Source organism: Triturus cristatus, chromosome 1_2 (genome assembly GCF_964204655.1).
Source record: "Triturus cristatus chromosome 1_2, aTriCri1.1, whole genome shotgun sequence".
NCBI classification, from domain to species: Eukaryota; Metazoa; Chordata; class Amphibia; order Caudata; family Salamandridae; genus Triturus; species Triturus cristatus.
In genome coordinates, this window is record NC_140580.1 from 233,564,982 (window position 1) to 233,587,236 (window position 22,255).

Genomic DNA, 22,255 nt, shown 5'->3' on the forward strand with positions numbered 1-22,255 from the left:
GGACAGGCACTGCCCGGTACTTCTGTACTCTGCATGAACAGCGCCCTTCAATTTAATGCTCTTTTCTCAACATACTGTGAACGAGAGAGAGCGTGGCTCATGTCTGAGCACATTTTCCAGAACGCTACGCGCATGTTATTGGTGGATTCAAGTTTTTTTCACCTGTCTAGCACCGAGGCTCTCATTAAATGTGCCCTGGAATTATTGCCTTTATTTTATTCTTTGCAGTCTTAAGTAGCGCCAACGCGACCAACGGTATTAACATGAGCGCCAGTTACAGGTCACATTTTGGTAGGCACGGGAGATTAAGTGATTTGCCCCGAATCACAGGATGTTGAGCCGCCGCCAAGACTCGAACCTGGTGCCCCAGTTCCGTAGTGGGAAGCTCTGGCCCTAACGCCACATCTACTCTACGGAATCACAGTGAGAGGGGACCCCTGGCGATTCTGCGGCAAGGGAATAATGGTAATTACAATAATTCCAGGAGGAACATGCTGGAATAGGCCTATTCCAGCATGTTTTCCCTGGTATTTCACATGGACATTTTGGCTACCTTCATGTGTGAAGCAACAACTTCCATTCCCAGGCCCATTGGAATCACCGTGCCACTTGCAATGAACGTCTAAAACTTAAAATGACGGAGTGTGGGAAGTTGTCAAGAATACTGGGTTCATACATTCACCTAGGACGAATTCAGAAAAGACGTGACCTGCCTCATGCCGGGTGACGTTTACTCCTCACACCCCTACTGCGTAAACTCCTAAGTCAGTGCACTAGTAATTGTAGTTTTATTATTCATTCAACACATACTTAGGAAACCGAAAGACTTCCAAAGTCCACTAATTCATGAAAAAGTTGGTCCTATTTGTCTCCCAAAATATACATATTGTAATTAAAAAACTATTTTCAGGTTTTATGTGTTTTAGTATTTATTACCAGTTCATGTACGATTGTGTCTTTATCCCTTTGCACAGTGTCTGTAGGTATAATTTGTGTGCTTTTATGGCTGTTTCAAACTGAATTAAAGATGATTTTGACTGACTTTGACTAATAAAACAATGTGTGTTTGTCAAAACCACTGTCTACCAATTGCTTTATGTCTTTACAGAGCATCACATCTGTTCTGACACTGCAACGCCGTATTTATATAGAACACAGCTAGCTGAAAAAACACAGAGCGCTATAGGTGTCTAGTTATAAAGGCTCCTGGGACGCAAGCGCCACCAATAATTTCTGGTAGGTTCCAAAAATCCAGGCTATGATCTTTCACCTTGTTTCTTGGGCTGGCTGCCGTTAGTTTGATATGGTGCCAGTTGTTTTCTTTCAGGCAGGCAAGATTTTAAGGAACATGGTGTGCAAAATTCGTGTAATTTCCTTTCACAAAAATATGCCGAATTTCAAAACTATTACGTGAAATGCATCTCTGGCACCTTGCAGCAAAATATGAATTATGGAAAACACATTTAGCCTCCCAAAAATAGCATGAATGTCAGTCCACATTGCGCAAGCGTGCAACCATTTTGTTTAACTCAAGCCAAGCTAGCCCTCATGTTTCCAACTCCCTAGACCACATCTTCTGCCTATTCTGGTCCACCTCCCCCAACTTTATTTTCACTTTTTGTTAGTTTCTGACTACCCCTGTGTGTTTATTTATATTTTTGATACCTTTTTGTTCAGGTATCCCCACTCCCGCTTCCCAGATCTGGCAAAGGCAGGCAGTACCACCAAATCTGAACCCCACATCCCCTGAGGTTCATGGTGGTGTGAGAAGGTAATGCCATGACATTTTTTCAATGAGGTCGAGTTGGCACGGCTCTTTTTTTGGTGCAGCGCCACCTCCCACTCATGCTGGCAGCAGGTGACAGGCCCAGGAAGGGCTACTGCCTGGCAGAGCACAAGCTGCAGTGGGAGAGAATGCAGCACAGCAGGCGTATTCATTTTGAGGAGGTATTACATCACTGGTAAGTGTATATATATATATATATATATTCCAATCATACTGCTCTTCCACCGTTCTCACAAGGCAACAGCCACACCAACACGGTATTTAGTTTACGGGTATTTTAATGGCAAAGAAATTGACGCGTTTCGATCACATGTATATATATATATATATATATATTACCTACTGGCGGTCGCCAGTAGGTAGTTATAGTTAGGACCCTGTTTCCATAGGAAATCCGCAACATTCTATTTTGAATAACTTTGGCGCCGGTCGACGAATCCTCGCGAATTTCTCAAAATAGGTGGGGCGCTACGCTCCGCTCCTACCCTGAAAGTCTCGGGGGGATTCGTCAAGCGGGGGCTGAGATAAAAGGGGGTCCCAAAACGCGTTTTTCCCATGCATTTTTCCATAGGACCTTTAGACAGTGCTACAGCCCGAACGGCTGAACAGAATTACTAGAAATTTGGCAGAGAGGTAGTCCTCAGGTCAAGGAAGTGCCTTTTGTAGGTTTGGTGTAAATCTGTTCAGTAGATTCTGAGAAAATAGCCTTTAAATCAATATATATATCTGAGCCAGCTTACGGTACGCTTACCGTAAGCTTACCGTACGCGTACGGTGGCGTGCGCGAGCGCGATTCTGATTGGCTGTTACATCTAAGTAAACATTCGAATCGGTCGAAACCAGGAAGCGGCGGCCGCCATTTTCTCTCTCGCACTCTGAGGGGGGGGCTGTAAACAAAGGCAAAAAACATATAAAGGGGCTGTTTAGACAGCGCCCATGCACATAGCCATGTTAGTTGAGTCCTCAAAGATCCCCCAAGGCCAAAAACGGTAAATTTTTATTTTTTGAAAATTTCGCCGATTACGCTTACCGTACGCGTACGGTGCGCTTACGCTAAAAATTTAAAAAAAAAAAAACTCTCTGTGCATGGCATATTATTGTCATCACTTACAAATTAAATTTAACAGATTACCTATCACAAGGAAGCGCATAATATGTCCTCCATGTGCGCACGGTGCGTAACGTGGGCACGCGGTGCGCGTAGCGCACTGCGTGCCCACCTTGCGTGTACGGCACTAACTGCATAAAGTGGGCGCGCGGTGCGCGAAGCGCACCGTGTGCTCACTGTGCGCGCACGGTGCGCGAAGCGCACCGTGCGCGCACGGAACGAACTGCGTTAAGTGGGCGTGCACGCCACGAATGGCGTAAAGTAACTTAGCATTTAAAAAACCGTACAAATTCACTGAAAAAACCATAGGTTTCACACACGTTATAGTTAGGAATTAGCATTTAAAAAACCTTGCTAATTCAATGAAAAAACCATAGGTTTCACACATGTTATAGTTAGCTGGAAATTTTACTGATAAAAAACCAATGAAATTCCCCCGTTATAGTTACTGTAGGCAACTATAACTCACGCGACCGCAATCCTCTGCTGATGACATATGTGTCTTTATGAAAAAAAAATATTTGTAATACATGTATAGCTAAAATTTAATGGAAGAAGACATGGGCAAATAAGTGTCTAAATGCAGTATTAGCATCAGCAGAGGATTGCGGTCGCGTGAGTTATAGTTGCCTACAGTAACTATAACGGGGGAATTTCATTGGTTTTTTATCAGTAAAATTTCCAGCTAACTATAACATGTGTGAAACCTATGGTTTTTTCATTGAATTAGCAAGGTTTTTTAAATGCTAATTCCTAACTATAACGTGTGTGAAACCTATGGTTTTTTCAGTGAATATATATATATATATATATATATATATATATATATATATATATATATATATATATATATATATATATATATATGTATTACTCACTGGCAGTCGCCAGTAGGTAGTTATAGTTAGGACCTATTATCCATTGGAATAACTTTAGCGCCGGTTGACGAATCTTCGCAAAATTTTCAAAACTGGTGGGGCGCTCCGGTCCGCTCCTATCCTGAAAGTCTCGCGGTGATTCGTCAAGTGGAGGCCGAGAAAAAAGGGGGGGTCCCAAAACGTATTTTCCCCATGCAATATTCCATAGGAACCTTTAATCGCAGCTACAGCCCGAACTGCTAAACGGAATTACACCAAATTTGGCAAAGAGGTAGCCCTTGGTTCACACTCGTGCCTTTTGGTTAAATGGTGTAAACCCGTTGAGTAGTTCCTGAGAAAATCAAAAGTAAAATCACATATATCTGGGCGGAGCCTAACCACACATCTCATCGTGAGATCTGATTAGCTGTCAGTACTTCATCCAAGAAGTGTTGGCAGCCATCACGGGACCAATATACATGATAGCACCTCATTAAAAAGCATTGCAGTTAATAGAAGGTTTTAAGACTTTAGTTACATTATAAATCATGTGTTGATGGTACCATACTCATTTTAGGAATTGTGGTGTGTTCTAAGGTAATTTTAACATGTGAAAAAGCCTTCTGCTGGGATATCATGAATCATGTTTGAGAGAAAACTATTTTCTCATGCTTTTCCCACAGAGGTTTGGAAGGTGATCTATAAGCTAAACTGAGAGCATATTTTCTGTAAATTCACATTATCTTTCTCAGTCATGTGAGAATGAAGTCTGACTTTCTCAGTAAAACATGTACATCCAACAAGGGCAGAGATGTAAGTTGATTCCTTTGTGTTCTACTGCAGCTTCTCAGAGTGTTCTAAAGCACAACTAGAGCGCTAACAGTCCTACTTATGACAAACGTATGGCACACCTGAAGCCATCTTGATTAGAATAAAGTGGTAACTCTTAAAACATTTAATTTTAAAAGGAACAAAATGAGGGGGTTCATTTTGCCATAGATAGTATGATTAGTGCTGCAGAAAGAAAAATTAGGGCACATTTTGAGTGACTTTTCAAATCCTCTTCTATTTCATTAAAAAACTCTGACATGCAGACTGAAACATGCACTTTCAATACCAGCAGCAAACTTACCTGGTGAGCAGTAGCTTTACTATAGTGATCTAATGAGCAACTAGAGTGCTAGCATTCTGAATTTATGGCAAATGTGTGACACATCTGAATACCTTCATAATGGAATCAAAGTAAAAAACTGAAAGTATTTCCTACTGAAGGGACTGTAGTAAATGAGGAAATTAGGAAACCTCCTAACAAATAAGTCTCCCAAGATGGCCACCAGAGACAAAAGAGCCCAAATGTAGCACAAATATCACCCAGCTGTAGCCCAAGTACAGCCCAATGACAGAATGTCCCAGAGTGTTCCAAAGAACAACTAGAGCGCTAACAGTCTTACTTATGACAAAAGTATGGCACACCTGAAGCCATCTTGATTGGAATAAAGTGGTAGCACTTGAAACATTTAATTTGCAAAGGAACAAAATGAAGGGGTTCATATTTTCATAGAAATTATGATTAGTGCTGCAGAAAGAAAAATTAGGGCACATTTTGATTTCTCAAATCCTCTCCTATTTCATTAAACAATTCTGACATGCAGACTGAAACATGCACTTTGAATACCAGCAGCAGACTTCCCTGGTGAGCAGTAGCTTTACTACAGTGACATAATGAGCAACTAGAGTGCTATCATTCAGAATTTATGGCAAATGTGTGACACATCTGAATGCCTTCTTGATGGAACCAAAGTAAAAAACTGAAAGTATTTCCAACTGACGGGACGGCAGTAAATGAGGAAATTAGGAACCTTCATAACAAATAAGTCTCCCAAGATGGCCACCAGAGCCAAAAGAGCCCAAATGTTGCACAAATATCACCCAGATGTAGCCCACAGGTAGCCCAATGACAGAAGTGGGCAAAATACTTTTTTTTTTGTTTTTGCAGTTTTATATAGTGCAGACTTGTCAGGTATTGGAGTGCTTTACATGAGCATTGGTTACATCACACAAGATCAAATTAATTTTGGTTGTAGACATGGGGAGATTGAGTGATTTGACCAGAATCACAGAATGTCGAGCTGAAGCACAAACTCCAACCTGGTTCCCCAGTTGCAAAGTCTGCAGCTCTGGAAGTAACACCACATCCTCTCCCCTAAGTGCAACATTAAATCAAGTGGTCAACTGGATAAAAAAACAAAGATAACAAATAATTTAAAAGTGCTTTGTCGCTATTTGAAAACTCAGAAAATATGTCCTCATTTTAGTTTTTAGAACACTAACCATAATTTTGATGCAAATAAGACCCTCTCATATATTTAATTTCTAAAGGAAAGGAAATGTATTACAGTTTTGATTACATCAAGATGACGTCAGGCGTTCCACAGTTTTGTAATAAATAAAGAATGAGAGCAATATAGTTGTTCATTAGGATACTATTGAGAGGCAGAGGCCATGGGCAGGCACTCTGAAAATTGAAGGCAGGTAGGAGGGTGCAGAGGCAACAATTTGACCACACTGGGCAGGCAGGAAGGGCAATGGCAGCACAACAGACTATGGAGGGCAGTGGAAAGGGGGGCAGGGGCAACAAACCAACAATACAGGACTGGCAAGAGAGGCTGTGGAAATATAATAGACCATTGTGGGCAGAAGGAAGAGGCAGTGGTAGTACAACCATACATGCCAACAGACCCAATTCAGCCAGGAAATGTCCAATGTTTTTAAGCTCAAATGGGCTTTATTTGATCTGTCTCCTGTCTTCAATCTCCTCTTTCTCAATGTAACTCAAAGGGGAAAATCAATACCCCAGTTTTTTTCAAAATCTCCCTCTTACCAAGTTCAAAATGTTCGCAAGTATGGTACATTGGATCATGGAAGGCAGGAGGAATTGGGGTAGGGACATGGACTTGGATAACAGAGGACAGGAGGGACATGGAGAGGTGCACCAAACGGACCCTACAAGGCAGGCATCAGGGTTTGCAGCAGCACAATACACCACACAGGGCATGCAGGACGGGAGTGCAGCACAACAATCCATAGAAAGCAATAGGGAGGGGACAGGACCATGCACATGGACAACAGAGAACAGAGGGGAAGAGGCAATGGTAGCTAGCTGACCATAATGGACAGACAGGAGAGAAAGCTGCAGCATAACAGACCATAAAGGGCAGGAGGGACGGATCAGGGACATTACTCTGGAACAGACAAGCCGGGAGGGAGGGAATAGGGGTCTGCACATGGAAACAGAGGGCTGGGGGCAAGGGGGCACGGCAGGAGCAGCAGGATGACCATGGAGGTCAGGTAGGATGGGCACTTGAAACAATACACACCACGGAGAGCAACAGTGAGACTATGATGGGATACACACAGACCATGGAGGGAAGGTGGGAGGGGGTCAGGGGCGGCTAGCTGACCACACAGGGAAGGTGGGAGAGGCTGTGGCAGCACAGAAGACCATGCATGGCAAGCGGGAGGGTTAGTGGCAGCACAATGGCTATGATGGGCAAGAAGGAGGGTGCAGGGGGCTGCACGAAGGACCATGTAGGGTAGAAGGGAGGGTCAGGACCTGGGCACAGACAAGAGAGTTCAGGGGAAGGGGCCTCACAACAGACCGTACGGGCCAGGCAGGAGGAGCAGTTGCAGCACAACAGACCAGGGAGGGCAGAAGGGTGTGGCAGTAAAATGGACCATGGAGGACAGGAGGAAGGGAATAGGGGCATGGCATGTGGACAGGCAGGGTGGAGGTGGCAGGGACAGGTTACAGTCATCTGACAATGCTAGGCAGTTCGGAGGGGAGTGGCAGCTCAACAGAACACTCAGAGTAGATAGGAGCGAAAGGTCCATGGAACATGGTGGGCAAAAAGGATGGAGCAGGGGCATGCACAAAGACATCGGAGGGCAGGGGGAAGGAGAATAAGGGCAGCAAGCTAAGCACAGAGGCTAAGCAGGAGGTCAATGATGGGGCATAGAATTGGGCAATGGAGGGCAGGAGGAGTGGACTGGTACATCATGCTAAATGGAGGGCAGTGGCAGCACATCAGACCATGCATGGCAGGAGGGAGGAGGCTAGTCCATGGATTCAGACAACAGAGGATAGGGAGGAGGTGGATGGGGCAGCAAGCTAACTGTTCAGAGAAGGTGGGTATTAGGAAATGTATTGTTTTTAAAATGTGTGTCTGTGCGAACTACAAGTATGCAGCATAATCTCACTTTTATTCAGGAAGAAGAGGACATTTGTGACTGTGACTCCGGGCTCACTTGGCAGAAACACCCTCTGACCCTCCACCCCGATCGCAAAATGTAATGCCCGTGAAAAGGATAGGTGAACGCAGTGTTATATAGAACATAGTCCTGAGAGCACGATTGAAAATGAAAACTAGATATAGTGTATGGTATAAACTATGCACCAAAAAGTGTGATATAAGATGAACCGGGGCGTGAAATATATTATGCAATACATTGCGCGCAATGACAGATTCATTGGAGAGCGCGAGACAGCACAGGCACTAGCGCGTGCTATGCGATATGCACCTTGGTGTGTAATATGCACAGGGCAGTGTTGTGTAACCTAACTAGTCTCTAAAGTTGGAATATAAAATATGTGCTGTGGAGTGTAACGTTGCATATGCACTGTGGCAAAGATATGGATCCCAGATTGTAATATGTATGGCATAGCGCTGTGCGTTATAACATCGGCATCGAGGAAGGCACATTAGATGGGGCAATATAACCCATGAGAAGGCAAGTGTGGCATGACATATTCACGGGGTAGTGTTACAGTGCACATGGGCTAGAGAGTGTCATAGCATACGTGCTAGCTGGTGGAATACAACACAGAGGTGTGTGGCACTCAGCGGGCACTGGTGGGTGTAACACAGCATTGGGCTCAGCCAGGAGCGCGCTGTGACTCTCAAGTAAGGTTCGTCTCCTTTCCAGAGAGTAAAATAAAAAGTATTACACATCCGGCGGTGGATGTGTGTTTTATTAACCGTGAGGGGGGTTTCTTGCATAGTTTTGGTCGAATTTTTGTCGAATCCCCTTTGAATGGCTTGGTGTGCGTGTGTATTAAATGTGCCCGTCAATAGCTACCCATGTTTGTATAATTAAACAACAAGGGTGTCTACTTGGAGAGTAATCACCGGCAGGGAGCGCCAGGATTAGGCACGGTAGGGCGTCAGACACGTCAGAGCTTCACTAGCGTTGTAAATACATTCCACGTGGATTCATTGTATGCATAGTCGCCTTTTAATGAATATCACGCAAATCGTTATGGTGATAGGTACATACGGTTTGTCCAGCATATCCTAGGTGTTTCTATAGATATATATATTTTTTTAAAATAATAAAAACAAAGGACGGCCCCGGGGGATGGGGTCCCCGGGGCCATAAGTGGCCTGAGGAGGAGGGAAACGCAGCCCATGTCATGAGTGATGTAATATGTGACGTCATCAGCAGTGCATTGTGGGCACGCGAGTTATAGTTAGCTGAACTAACTATAACAGGGGAATTTCAATGGTTTTGTATGAGTGAAAAGTCCAGCTAACTATAACGCCCCTGAAACCTATGGTTTTTTCAGTGAATATATATATATATCAACCCCTTAGGAGTGACGCGTGGCTTGACCCAACTCCTCCATAATTTAATCAATGGCTCGCCTGGCTAATCTCAGTTTACCATATAGAAAGGGCTCTTTACGCATAGAAAGGTAGCTGAGCTCTGAAAAGGGGGCTTCAAATCTGGGCTTCACTGAGGAAATGACTCGTAACACAGAGTCAGGGCTTATTGGTCTCTCTCACATGATTTACCGGGGCATCCAGCTTTTATTTGGGGCTGCTTTATTAGTAATATTATTATTATTGTGATATTGTAGTAGGATTTTATGTATCCATGACACTTATATGCTGTTATTGTACATACAAGTCTACTGCTTTCACCTGCTCAGCACTTTAATCTTCTCTTTTTGCATTTAAGTTTGAATGGGGAGGGGGTAAATATTTAATTAATCATGTCAAAATTCAATAAAGATTATTTAAAAAAAATCAAATGGCATCACTAATGACAACATCCAGTTACTGTGAGGGTTTTTAAAAAGTTTATGAATGCTATATATATGTATATATATATTCACTGAAAAAACCATAGGTTTCAGGGGTGTTATAGTTAGTTGGACATTTCACTCGTACAAAACCCGTGAAATTCCCCCGTTATAGATAGTTCAGCTAAATATAACTTGCGCGCCCGCAATGCACTGCTGATGACGTCACATATTATATCACTCATGACATGGTCAGTGACATCACTCAGGACATGACTGATAACATCTCAAATGACATCATTCATGACATCACTGATGACATCATCCAGTGAATGTGTGTTTTTCTGAAAATTAAATATGTTTTTATATGTATATCTCAAGGTCGATGGAAGAATAAATGGGTATATAAGTGTCTAAATGGATGATTTTATTTTTGTAAAATTTATTGTATAACTGATTAAGTGTATCTTAGTGAATGCATGGGTTAGTGAGTAATGTCTAAATATGTAAATATCTGTATCAGTCTCTCACTTTGTGTATAAGTGGCTGCATGGGTTGGTGAGTAGCTACATGAGTGTTTATATAGGTTATTAGTTGTTTTTTGGGTATCAGTATGAGTGTCTGTATGGTTCGGTGGGGGGTATTATGTAGCGCATAGATGCATGAATGAGTGACCCACTGTTTGTATGTGTTGAAGACAGCATGTGTGCAGGACTGTATGGGTGGATGAGTGTGTATTTGGGTGTGTTAGTGAGTGAATGACTGTCTCAATCGTGGCTTTATGAGTAACTACATATGTTTTAAACTAGTATATGTGAGTATTGTTGTATATAAGTGAGTATATGTGAGAGTGAGAGATTGGAAGAGTTCCTGAATAGATTAGTATGTGTTTCTATAAGTGATTGCTTAAGAGAGCAAGTATGTGTAAGTTTCTGTAAAAGTAAGTGTGGTGGTGTGTGTACAACTGTATATGCAAGTAAAGTGATTTTTGATACTTTGTTTGCATGTGTGACTATGTGTGTGAGTAACTATGGATGAGTGTTGGTGTGTAACAGGATGTATAGGTGTATGAGAACATATGATGAGTGACTACATGTATGAGTGACTGTATAGGACTGTTGCTGAATGAGTGGATGTGTGTGTAGATCTTGTAATTACTGAATAGGTGTGTTGTAACTGGTATTGGTGTGTCCATTGTTTTGAAAATGTTAGTTTCTATTTTTGATTGTGTGTATCAAAGGTTATATTAGAAGACCCTCCAGCATTTCGCGATTTCGCTATTCACAAAAAAATCGCAAAATCGCCTGACTAGCGCGATTCCCGCGATAATACCAATTTTGGCCGCGATATTTACAAAAAAGTGTCTACTGGGAGATAGAAAAACAAACAAGGCCCTATTATTGGCTGTGCGCGCGCACGTCATTACGTGCCACCGTCCAGCCATCCATCCAAAATCTGCTTCCTCCTGGACAAGCTGTGAAGAGGCGGCCAAAAAGAAACGTTTCTGCACAGCTTTGATCAGTCGTTTTTTCTCAGAACAAGTCTGCGGAATACATTTAATTGAGGGCTGTTTAATAATGCCCAATCGTCTCTCCAGTTAAGGGAAACAAATCGAGAACAGCCAAAGGCCAAGTCAATGTGAGGGTTTCCTCAGAGGATTTTCACAAGTCAGCGGGAAATGCATGCGATGTAAATAAACCCCCTAAATCACAGGACACTTAGTGGTCCTCTGACAAGCTGCTGGGAATGGGCAGCGTTTCCTTAAATCAGAGAGCAGAGGTATGTGAAGGGTCTGCAGAAGCACACTAGGTGCGAGCCACACGAGGTCAGGGTTGTGAGGGGAGAAGCATTGGACAAGGAGACCTGTCACTTTGAGGCCTAGAGTCAGATGCTGGAATGCGGAGGAGCTTCATGGGAGGACATAAAAAAGTCTTAACTTAACAGAGGGTAAAGCTGTAAATTGCCGAAAACCTTCATTGCCTTACCTAGTATACTATTCGTAAGAGGCTGCTGGCGCACTCTCCTCTCTCACACTGTACGCTCCAGTACATCTACCCATGGCTGACTGACAGGAGCAAGGGCCTGCTGTGCCCTGAATCGTAAGTTCAAGGACTTGCAGAGAGTTGAAGAACCAGAACCTTTTGGGCCTGGCGGCGCAGGGTACGCCTTAATCTCCTGGGTTCTCCTGCTCAGCTACGCAGAGACACGGGACACTCTGTTAGGCGTTAGAAGATCAGATTTATTAGCTGCAGCTAGTACAGTTATCCCAGAAGTACACCAGGTAGGTTCTCAGGAGACTGCCACTTCACTCCGTGGTGCACATTCTTTTATACCATATAGGTAACATATACATTAACCAAATACACACCCAGAATATACAAGAACGAGCCAATAAGAAACATTGAAAAACAGGACAGAACCAATAGGAGAGATTTGAAAACAAAGTGTCAGATGACTTGAAGAAACCTCTCCTCCAACTATGTTTGTCACCCCTCCCTCAAACTAATTCATTAACGGATTCGTAACTAACTTGCAGGTGGCGAGATACGTTTGTGTGTGTTGGAGGACAGTTGTGAAACGAGAGAATGCTAGCAGAGGACAGTGAAGGCCAGACGATAAGATAAAGTCAGAAAAGAATAGTGTGAACCAACAGATAGTTGAGACGGGGATTAGAAAAACCAGACAGGGTTTAGTGTACTCGGCCAGTCCAAACACCAGCTTTGCAAATAGAGGCAGAAGGGTTATTCCGACACGAAGCTGCAGAAAAAGCAGAATAGACTTTGTTCGCCGTGCTGCCTGAGTGATGGCAACACAAAATGGCGGCGGAGCACAAAATGGCAGGTCGATTCGATTACGATCGGAAATCGAAGTTCCTCAGACCCTCCTTTTGCCAGAACTCAGGCAAGATAGACTCATGTTAATCTGAGTCAATGTCGATAGCCATGAGGTCATCGAGCTGTTGCTGTAACATCATTCTTATGTTTTCTGTTCTTGGTGATTTGGGTTTAGGGATGCACATAGTAGCACATAGGTCACAGATGACGGGACCACAGTGCATACAAAGGCAACAAGAGAAAATAATGGTCAAAATGATTCCAAGGAATGTCAATGCTTTCCAACCCCATTTGGACAGTAGTCCCCAAAACCACTCCGAAAAGGACCAATCTCCTTCGTCCTGATGAATCGACTCAGAGATTATATGCAACTTGGAGATAGCTTGGTATACTGTCGGAGCGTCATTAGGTATGAAAATATAGCAACTTGACCCGATCAATTTGCACACTCCACCACGATCTGCAAGAACAAAATCTAAGGCAACTCGATTTTGTAAGGTCATAAGACGGTCCGCCTGTAGTTCTGCCGTGATATTACTTGAGGCTCCTACAGTGATGTCTATTGTGGTCTCTACGACACGGACCAGTTGCCTTATATTTCTGCTGTTGGCCATTGGACCCCAAAAAGGAAGAAATCCTTTGAGGAAATCTCCTCCCTCTTGTCCTGCTGTGTCTTTCGAATCAATAATCCCTCTGCCATATCTGTTTTGATGATAGTTTGCAGAAGCGGTGTATGTAGGGGGAAGAAGGAAAGCTATATAGCAGGTACCAGAAAATCCCATTGGTAACAAGGTGTAAGCTCTATTGTGGCAGATAAAATACGTGCCCTGAGATGGCACTAGAGGAGGCGAGTTCTGAGAGGAATAAACCTCTGTGTGGGAACAGTTATTTCTTTGTATTGTGTCAGAAGAGCGATTATTTATTTGCAGACAGAAATTTCCCTGATGAGGAATAGTCCAAATTGGTGGAGAATTTCTTTGTTTGATCTTATCACTCAAGCTAGTGACATAATGGGTGACGTTCCAGTTTGTATACGCTTTCTTTTCATCAATGGAAATCTTACTATTTTCCATGATTTTAGCCATAGCTATCATTCCCTTTATCAATGAGCTATGACTAAAATCTGGACCACCAATATATGAACTAACGGATCGTTTGAACTTGCTTTGGTAGGCATTGGAGAAAATGACAAAATAAGCCCAAGCAGAACCCTCATAAGAAAATGGGAGAACTAAATATGGCATTCCTTTTTCTGTGGTATGTGGCATGAGTCCACACACCCAACAGTCAGTTGTATTGACCACTAACTGGTGTTGATGTAATAACTGGACAAAGGAATTGTTATAATATTCAGATCTTCTAATGAGGTCATGTAGAGGAAGGGTATGAAATAGATGTGGAGAGACAGTAGAAGAAGAGGAAGAGGAAGAAGGAGAGACAACTTTTTGCTGCAGAGCATAAATAATCCAACCTATAAACGCCAAAACAATACACAATAATATAATAACACATAAGGTTATATTAAAACGACTGTACATTAATTTACAGGATTCTTTCTTCATTTTATCCTTTCTCTCTCTTTTGCCTAGTGTAGTTTCCATCTTTCTAATGGATGCTCACAGCAATCTTCCTCGATCACTTAATTATGATTATCTGCCGTCCTATGACACTGCAAGTCCTGCAGGCCTATTGCCACTACTCAGGTCACAATCAAGACTCCTACCGTGACCCTGCAACCGGGACAGAATACTACACAAGAGAGAAAAAAAAAATCTTAAGTGTTCTTTGGTCTAGGTCTCAAATTATAATGTTCTTTGTTTGGTACAGTCTGGTCTTGGAACAATGTTCGCAGATTTGTTGTATCTAAGCGACGATGTGGTGTTATCGCTTCCTGCAGAATGTCGTCGTCCTCTTTCTCAGACAGTGTCCCATTCAGGCGTGCATCACTAAAGGGCACGAATCGTGGAACCTTCTCACTCTCAGAGTCACCAATGCCCCTATGCACCCATTGATCGTGAGGTAAAGGCAAAGGCACTTTCTTACAATGCACGCCGTGAATCCAATTTTTCTTTCCTTCAACTTTAACTGCTGTTCTCGTGGTCAAAAGCACCAAACGAGGCTCCCTCCACCTGGGCTCCAAATTTCTCGTCCTTTGGAAATTCTTGGTGCAGACCCAATCACCTGGTCGGATGGAATGACCTGGATCTGTGGAAGCCTCCGGTAAAGCACTCTGAACCTGTTGATGGAGAACACGCAATTTAGTCGTAAGATCATGCAAGTAGTCAATCAACATTGGATATGGCAAGTCTGAGTATTTCTTAGGACGAGGGACTCCCCATACATTAGCCGGGCGTCCAAAAACCACTTCGAAAGGGCTAAGTCCCAAACGAGAGTGTACTGCAGTTCTGGTGGACAGAAGAGCCAATGGTAAGGCATCGGGCCAATTGAGTCCTATACTAGCCTGAACTTTCGCTAGTTTTAACTTTAATGTACCGTTGTAGCATTCTACTAAACCCGCTGACTGTGGATGATTTGCCGCATGGAACTTTTGCTTGATATCAAGACCCGCACAAACTTTTTGCATGACTTGGCCCACAAATTCGCTCCCATTGTCACTCCAGACAATGCGCGGCAAACCAAACCTGGGGAAAAATTCTTTTAGTAAAGCTTTAGCTGTGGATAAGGCTGTGTTGTCTTTTAAAGGGTATGCTTCTATCCATCTTGAAAAGGCGCATACTACCACCAGAACGTATTTAAGGTTGTTGCATCGCTCCATATGAATATAATCGATCTGCAACACCTCAAATGGATATGTTGGAGGAGCAAAGTGACCCGCTGGAGTTGGGGTTCCTTTTCCCGGATTGTACATTAAACAAACAATACAATGTTTCACTACATTGTCTGCACACTTTGGGATTCCTTCATTTTGCCACACTGGAGCCAGAAGTTTGCATATGCCTTTTGCACTTAAGTGAGCTGGACCATGCGCCATAGTAACCACTGGGAGTACATAGGCATCTGGTAACAGCCAACGTTGGTGTTCAGATAATTCCACCCAACAACCCATTTCATCTAACATTCCCGTACTTTCTTTCCACTTACTTAATTCCTTCTCTGTAGCCTCTTCCTGAATCGATTTTACACTTTCTACTGTATTCTCATACATTCCTCTCTCTCTGACCCAATTCGCAGGACCTGCCACATACATTCGACTTGTAACATCTCTTGCTGTCTTTTTCGCTACTTCATCTGCAAATGCATTTCCTCGGCCAACATCATCTGTAATCTTTTTGTGCGCACTACACTTCACGGTCGCTATTTGGGTGGGTAAGGCGAGTGACTCAAGAAGATCAGTCACTAACTGACCATGTTGTATTTTGGTGCCATGTGAAGTGAGGAATCCCCTTTCCTTCCAAAGACGCCCAAAGTTGAACGCTACACCAAAGGCATATTGGCTGTCGGTGTACACGTTCACTTTTTTCCCTTTTGACAATACACATGCTCTCGTTAAAGCTATCAATTCTGCTGCTTGAGCTGAATTGTGTCTGACACGTGCTGTTTCCACAACTGTATGTAAAGTAGTTACAGCATAGGCTGAAACTGTATCTCCATTAGGCATTTTAAAGCAGAACCATCTACCCATAGAGTTCCATCCGGATTCTCTAGCGGTGTGTCTTTCAAATCAATTCTTCCTTTTGTCTCTTCCTCAGTACGAAAGAAACAATCATGTTGCTCCTCAACACTTTTCTCATCTGGAAGGGGCAACAGAGTGGCTGGATTTAGGGTATTACATTGTTTGATGTGTACGTGACTAGCCAAAAGCGTCAGCTCGTATCCAGTTAGACGAGCACTCGTGAGATGCTGCGTTTTCGTTCTGTTTAGTAAGGTATCCACTGCATGTGGTACCATGACAATGAGAGTGTTATCCAACACCACTCCAGCGGACTGTCGAATAGAAATTGCTGCTGCTGCTGTTGCTTTGAGACAACTAGGCAATGCTTTAGCTACTGGGTCTAACGTAGCCGAAAAATAGGCACATGGCCGCTGTTTGTCCCCAAATTGCTGTGTTAAAACTGACAATGCACAACCTTCTCTCTCATGAACATAGAGCGTAAAAGGCTTACTGTAATCGGGAGTACCCAATACAGGAGCAGAACACAGAGCAGTACGTAAGTCAGTAAAACTCCTTTGGCACTCATCAGTCCAAGGAAGGGGCTGAGGCGTATCTTTCAAAGTGAGTGCCAACAGAGGCTTGGCCAACAGAGAGAAGTTCGGGATACACTGCCTACAGTAGGAAGTAATACCCAGAAAGGCACGTACCTCCCTTTGTGTGGATGGCACAGACATTTGCGTAATCGCCTGAATTCGTTCTGGGGTTAATCGTCGTCCCTCCTTTGATAGGAGATGACCCAAGTAGTTAACCTCTCGACGGACATATTGTAATTTGGAAGGTGAAACCTTATGATTCAGATTAAACAAATGGCGTAACAATGCAACAGTGACATTTTTGCATATATCTTCTGAATCAGCAGCGATCAACAGGTCATCCATGTACTGAATAAGAGCAGCACCAGACGGCAAATGAAAAGTATCAAGATGACATTTTAAAGCTTGGCTGTAAATGGAGGGACTTTCACTATACCCCTGAGGTGCGCGCTTAAACCGGAAGCTTCGGCCTCCAAGAGAGAAGCCAAAAATGTCCCTACTCTTATCTGCAATGGGAATACTAAAGAAGGCATTCTTTAGATCGATAACAGAGAACCAAGTCGCTGTGGAAGGTATCATTGTCAACAAAGTAGTAATATCTGGGACAACAGGAAATTGTGGTACAACAATTTTGTTTACCTCCCGAAGATCAATTACGAAACGATATACAGGTGGCTGAGAAGGATCAGTGCGTTTAAGAACAGGAAGAATAGGACTATTGCAGGTGTTACCTCTCGTTTCTTCAACCACACCCTTCTGAATCAAATCATGAATGATTTCCAAAAGCGCTTTTTCACCTTCAGTGGAAATTCTATACTGCGGAATACGCGGCAATTCAACATTAGGCTTGAGAGTGACAACATAAGGTGGAATTTCGAGACAGCCCACATCATTTGGACCCGTGGCCCAAAGCGTTGCCGGAAGAGAAAGCAATTCAGGTGGAAACTGATCTTTGGACAAATACATTGCAGAAATCAGTTTCTGTCCTAGAGTAAGATGTACACCAGAAGGAGAAGAATATATCGTAGCATGCATTCTTTTTAATAGGTCCAAACCCAACAGATTCTCACCGCAACCATTCGTCAAAAGAAGTGGAGCTTCAAAATCATAAGGGCCAATTGAAATAGGCAAAGGGCAAGAAACCGGATTACGAACAAGGGCGCCAGAAAATCCTACAGATACATGCGTTAAGCCAGACAAAGGTGCCCCAGGGAGTTTAGAATGAATGATAGAACTTCTCATCGCCCCAGTATCTAAAAGAAATGGCTCTAAAACACCCATTGTAGTGACGTTAACATAAGGTCCATTCTGATCTACTGGAACCGACACAACTCCCTTACTTTGTCCATGGCTGTCCTAGTTGGCATGAAGACTTTCATTTCCGTTTTCAATATAATGGTCTTCATTGTAGTACTGAGTAGACCTAATATTTTGTTGATCAAAGTAGTTCATGAAATTGGGAGAAGGAAGGGCACGCTGTTCTTGAATCAACATACCTCGACCTCTACCTCTGTTTGCTGACTGGAGGCCAGCACGACCTCGTGGAGCAGATAATGCTCCATTGCGCTGCAATAAAACCGGACAACTATTCTTAAAATGACCTTCCTCTCTACAATAGGCACATTGATTAGGTCCTAACAAAGGTCGCGGAATGTATGGCTCAGGTTTTTGATACAACCTCTGAAACTGCGGAGGCTGTTGAAATTGAGGCTGAGCATGACGAGGAGGATAAGCTTGTTGCAAGAGAACTTTCGTTTTTAATTCTTTCGTCTTTTTCTCTTGCTTTTCTTTTTCTTCTTTATCTCTGTTTTCATAATATTGTGCAGTAGCCAATATTTGGGCAGAAGAAGAGACAGCCCATGAACTTTCAGAATCTTTCAATTTGTGTGACAGCTCGGGAAGCAAATTAAATACAAATTTGTCCACAAATAATCGCTGTCCACCCTTTGTAGCAATATCTTGACCACTGTGATCGATAAATGTCTCCTCGAAACGAGTAAAGAAGTCAGAGACACTTTCATCTTTCTTTTGTCTGCATGCCGCTAGTTTATCCCAATTAACTCTCAATGCAGGCATCATCGTTTTCATTAATGTAATAATCCTACCAGGGAGTTCTGAAATCAAAGCCTCAGGCTTTGCACCACCCACTTGGTCTCTATCTGTGGCAATTATAACATCCCAATTAGCACCTAATTCCTGTGCGTGATTCTCCTTACGAATCCTAGCCCATATTGTCTGTGGGACTACATTTCCCATCAACATGTCGATATCAGCTAAATTCATGATGCAAGCGTCAACCGTCTGTGATAATTCTTTATAATAACCCGCAGGGTTTTTACGAGGATCCGGTAGAGTCTGTTTAAGGGCCAAAACTTCAGATCTCTTCCAGGGGACATGTACCCATATACGCTGAAAATGAGCAGGAATAGCTGGATTAGCACCTGCTGCTGCAACCTCTTCCTTCCATACTGGAGGAACCTCTCTCATGGGATATTTTTTCAGTGTCAGCCTAACCGACGGATCAGAATCAAGGAAAGTCTGAGAGGATAATAAGTTTCTAAAGGAAATAAGTGTCCTTATAGCATTTTCAACTTTAGGACCCACTACAAGTCTTTTATCAAAGTCAGCCTGAACATCTAACAGACCCTGAGGAACCGAATTTAAATTCACATCCTCCCATTCTTTAATGAGAGTATCACACATTATATCGAAAACATATCTTTGTGTGGGTGCATTCCATTGTGAGAAGGTAGGCATGACATCAAGTACACTGTATTGGGGACCCTTTTTGATCCATCTATGTGCAAGAGATTCCAACCTCTCTCGTTCTTCCGAATCTGGGAACTGACAACGAGACTGTCTTCGAGCAAAAGCCGGAGACATATTTAAAGCTTCAAAGAAAGGAGATAGAATACCAGTGACAGTGTCCGTAAGTCGCTTACACATGGACGGAGAATTGGACATGAGAATTGGAGACAAGGTATTAGGCAAACTGACAGGAAGAGAACCGATAATTGCAGAAGGAGCAGAAGGCAAAGGAGATCGAAGATCAGGAGATGAGGGTAAAGGAGTCGAAGTTAATGGTAAAACTGGCAAAGGCGGTAATGCTGGAGAAGGCAAATGCGAAAAAGCCGGAACAGGCGGAGGTACCGCTTGCGGCTGAACAGGCTGTAACAATTGGGGTGCATTGGCATTTTGTGCATAGGGCGGAGGCAATCTCAATAAGTGAGACATTAGGGGATCTTCTTCTAAATCTTTCTTGTTTTCGGAAGGGGAAACTGGCAACACCGGATAGCATTTGTCTATCGCCATACGATGCTGTCTCTCTGAAATTTCAGTCGCATTATTAATTTCATCATCTTTAAATTGTTGGACAGCCTGTATAATTTTCATACTCTGTGCTTTTCTATCTCGTTTTGCTTGCTTACTTTCTTGCTGTTTGGCTTCCTTACGCCAAAGGCGGAAAGAGTCAAACATTGCCGGCCGGGCTTTTCTTTTGAATAGAACTGCTTCTAAATTATCTAGCACATCAGGCTCAAAGCTACCATTTTCTGGCCATTTTAGAACACCATCTTTCCTTGTGTATGGGGTGCATGCCTCGTTAAAGGCATGTTTTGAATAGAGCTCATATGTGGGAACCGAAGGAATCGGACAAGAGTCCTCAATCCCTATTACAACCAAAGCAACAACATTTTCCAAACTTAGTCAGACCAGGCATCTCGTGATATCACCGGACTGTTCACAAACTTCAAGGGGGTAAAACTCAGTTTACGCAGCACAAATGCACTTACCCCTCGGCTTCGGCTATTGCAATAGTCGAATCTAAGAACCAAGAGTAAACAACTAAGAAACAAAATTGTGGGAGCGACCCACCAAATACCTAACTAAGGACGTCTTCTCACGCCAACAGAGGCCCGTCTATCGTCTCGCCTTACCATACATCACCAAAGGAAGGGCCAAAGCAGGGCAGCAGTCAGGGCAGCGGTCGTCAGTAGCCGCCAGGAAGGAGTAACCGCGCTGCAAAAGACCTTCGGACCACTTTCGACATACAGGGGTCGCTTGACGTGGCTCGCGAATCCTCCGGAATTTTCTTGCGGGGTTCCTCACGACCATCAGGCAGAACTGGTACCACTGAAGCCACCCCACGTTGGGCGCCAGTTGAAGAACCAGAACCTTTTGGACCTGGCGGCGCAGGGTACGCCTTAATCTCCTGGGTTCTCCTGCTCAGCTACACAGAGACACAGGACACTCTGTTAGGCGTTAGAAGATCAGATTTATTAGCTGCAGCTAGTACAGTTATCCCAGAAGTACACAAGGTAGGTTCTCAGGAGACTGCCACTTCACTCCGTGGCGCACATTCTTTTATACCATATAGGTAACATATACATTAACCAAATACACACCCAGAATACACAAGAACGAGCCAATAAGAAACACTGAAAAACAGGACAGAACCAATAGGAGAGATTTGAAAACAAAGTTTCAGATGACTCGAAGAAACCTCTCCTCCAACTATGTTTGTCACCCCTCCCTCAAACTAATTCATTAACGGATTCGTATCTAACTTGCAGGTGGCGAGATACGTTTGTGTGTGTTGGAGGACAGTTGTGAAACGAGAGAATGCTAGCAGAGGACAGTGAAGGCCAGACGATAAGATAAAGTCAGAAAAGAATAGTGTGAACCAACAGATAGTTGAGACGGGGATTAGAAAAACCAGACAGGGAGTAGTGTACTCAGCCAGTCCTAACACCAGCTTTGCAAATAGAGGCAGAAGGGTTATTCCGACACGAAGCTGCAGAAAAAGCAGAATGGACTTTGTTCGCCGTGCTGCCTGAGTGATGGCAACACAAAATGGTGGCGGAGCACAAAATGGCGGGTCGATTCGATTACGATCGTAAATCGAAGTTCCTCAGAATGTACCTAGAATGTCTACACATCACACACATGCAGGGCTTTAAGTGGACCTGGTCTGGCCGGTGCTCAGCACAGGTAGTTCTGAAAAGCAGGTGCCGAGACGGGTCCCTATTGGGCTCTCCATTTCTACCTTCAGGGTAAAAAAAAAAACCTGTAGCTGTCACTGCTTTAGATGTAAGTTTAGAAAAACAAATTTTTCAGTTTTATACAGCGCAACCTTGGAGCGCTTTACTTGAGCTCCACCACACAAGGACATATTCTTGTTTTAAATCAAACATAGGATGCTGAGTCGACATGAAGCTCGAGCGGCAGCTCTAGCCTTACACCGCAACCTCACGAACAAGAAATGAAACATTTTCAAACTGATATACAACTAAGTCATAGTTGTTGTTTATTTATCTTATGCAATTTACAATCATTGACAAAGCCAATAGTCCTTGCTTGTTGTAGGTGTAATGTTACTTGTTG

At 43.3% G+C, this 22,255-nt stretch overlaps 1 protein-coding gene and 1 long non-coding RNA gene across 3 annotated transcripts in view; one reads left to right on the forward strand and one right to left on the reverse strand.

Moving 5' to 3' along the window:
- Window positions 1-22,255, reverse strand: part of PKD2L1 (polycystin 2 like 1, transient receptor potential cation channel) — a 3,023,543-nt gene that overhangs the window by 2,301,504 nt on the left and 699,784 nt on the right. The gene's annotated exons all lie outside the window — the stretch shown is intronic.
- The window catches only part of LOC146867100 (uncharacterized), a 460,163-nt gene that overhangs the window by 283,198 nt on the left and 154,710 nt on the right, over window positions 1-22,255 (forward strand). Inside the window, exon 3 of one of the 2 annotated variants that reach the window (XR_014961071.1) lies at window positions 1,109-1,234. The exons of the other annotated variant lie outside the window; for it this stretch is intronic. This is a non-coding gene — a long non-coding RNA (uncharacterized LOC146867100). Of the gene's footprint in view, window positions 1-1,108; window positions 1,235-22,255 lie in introns of those variants that run through there. 2 annotated transcript variants of the gene reach the window in all.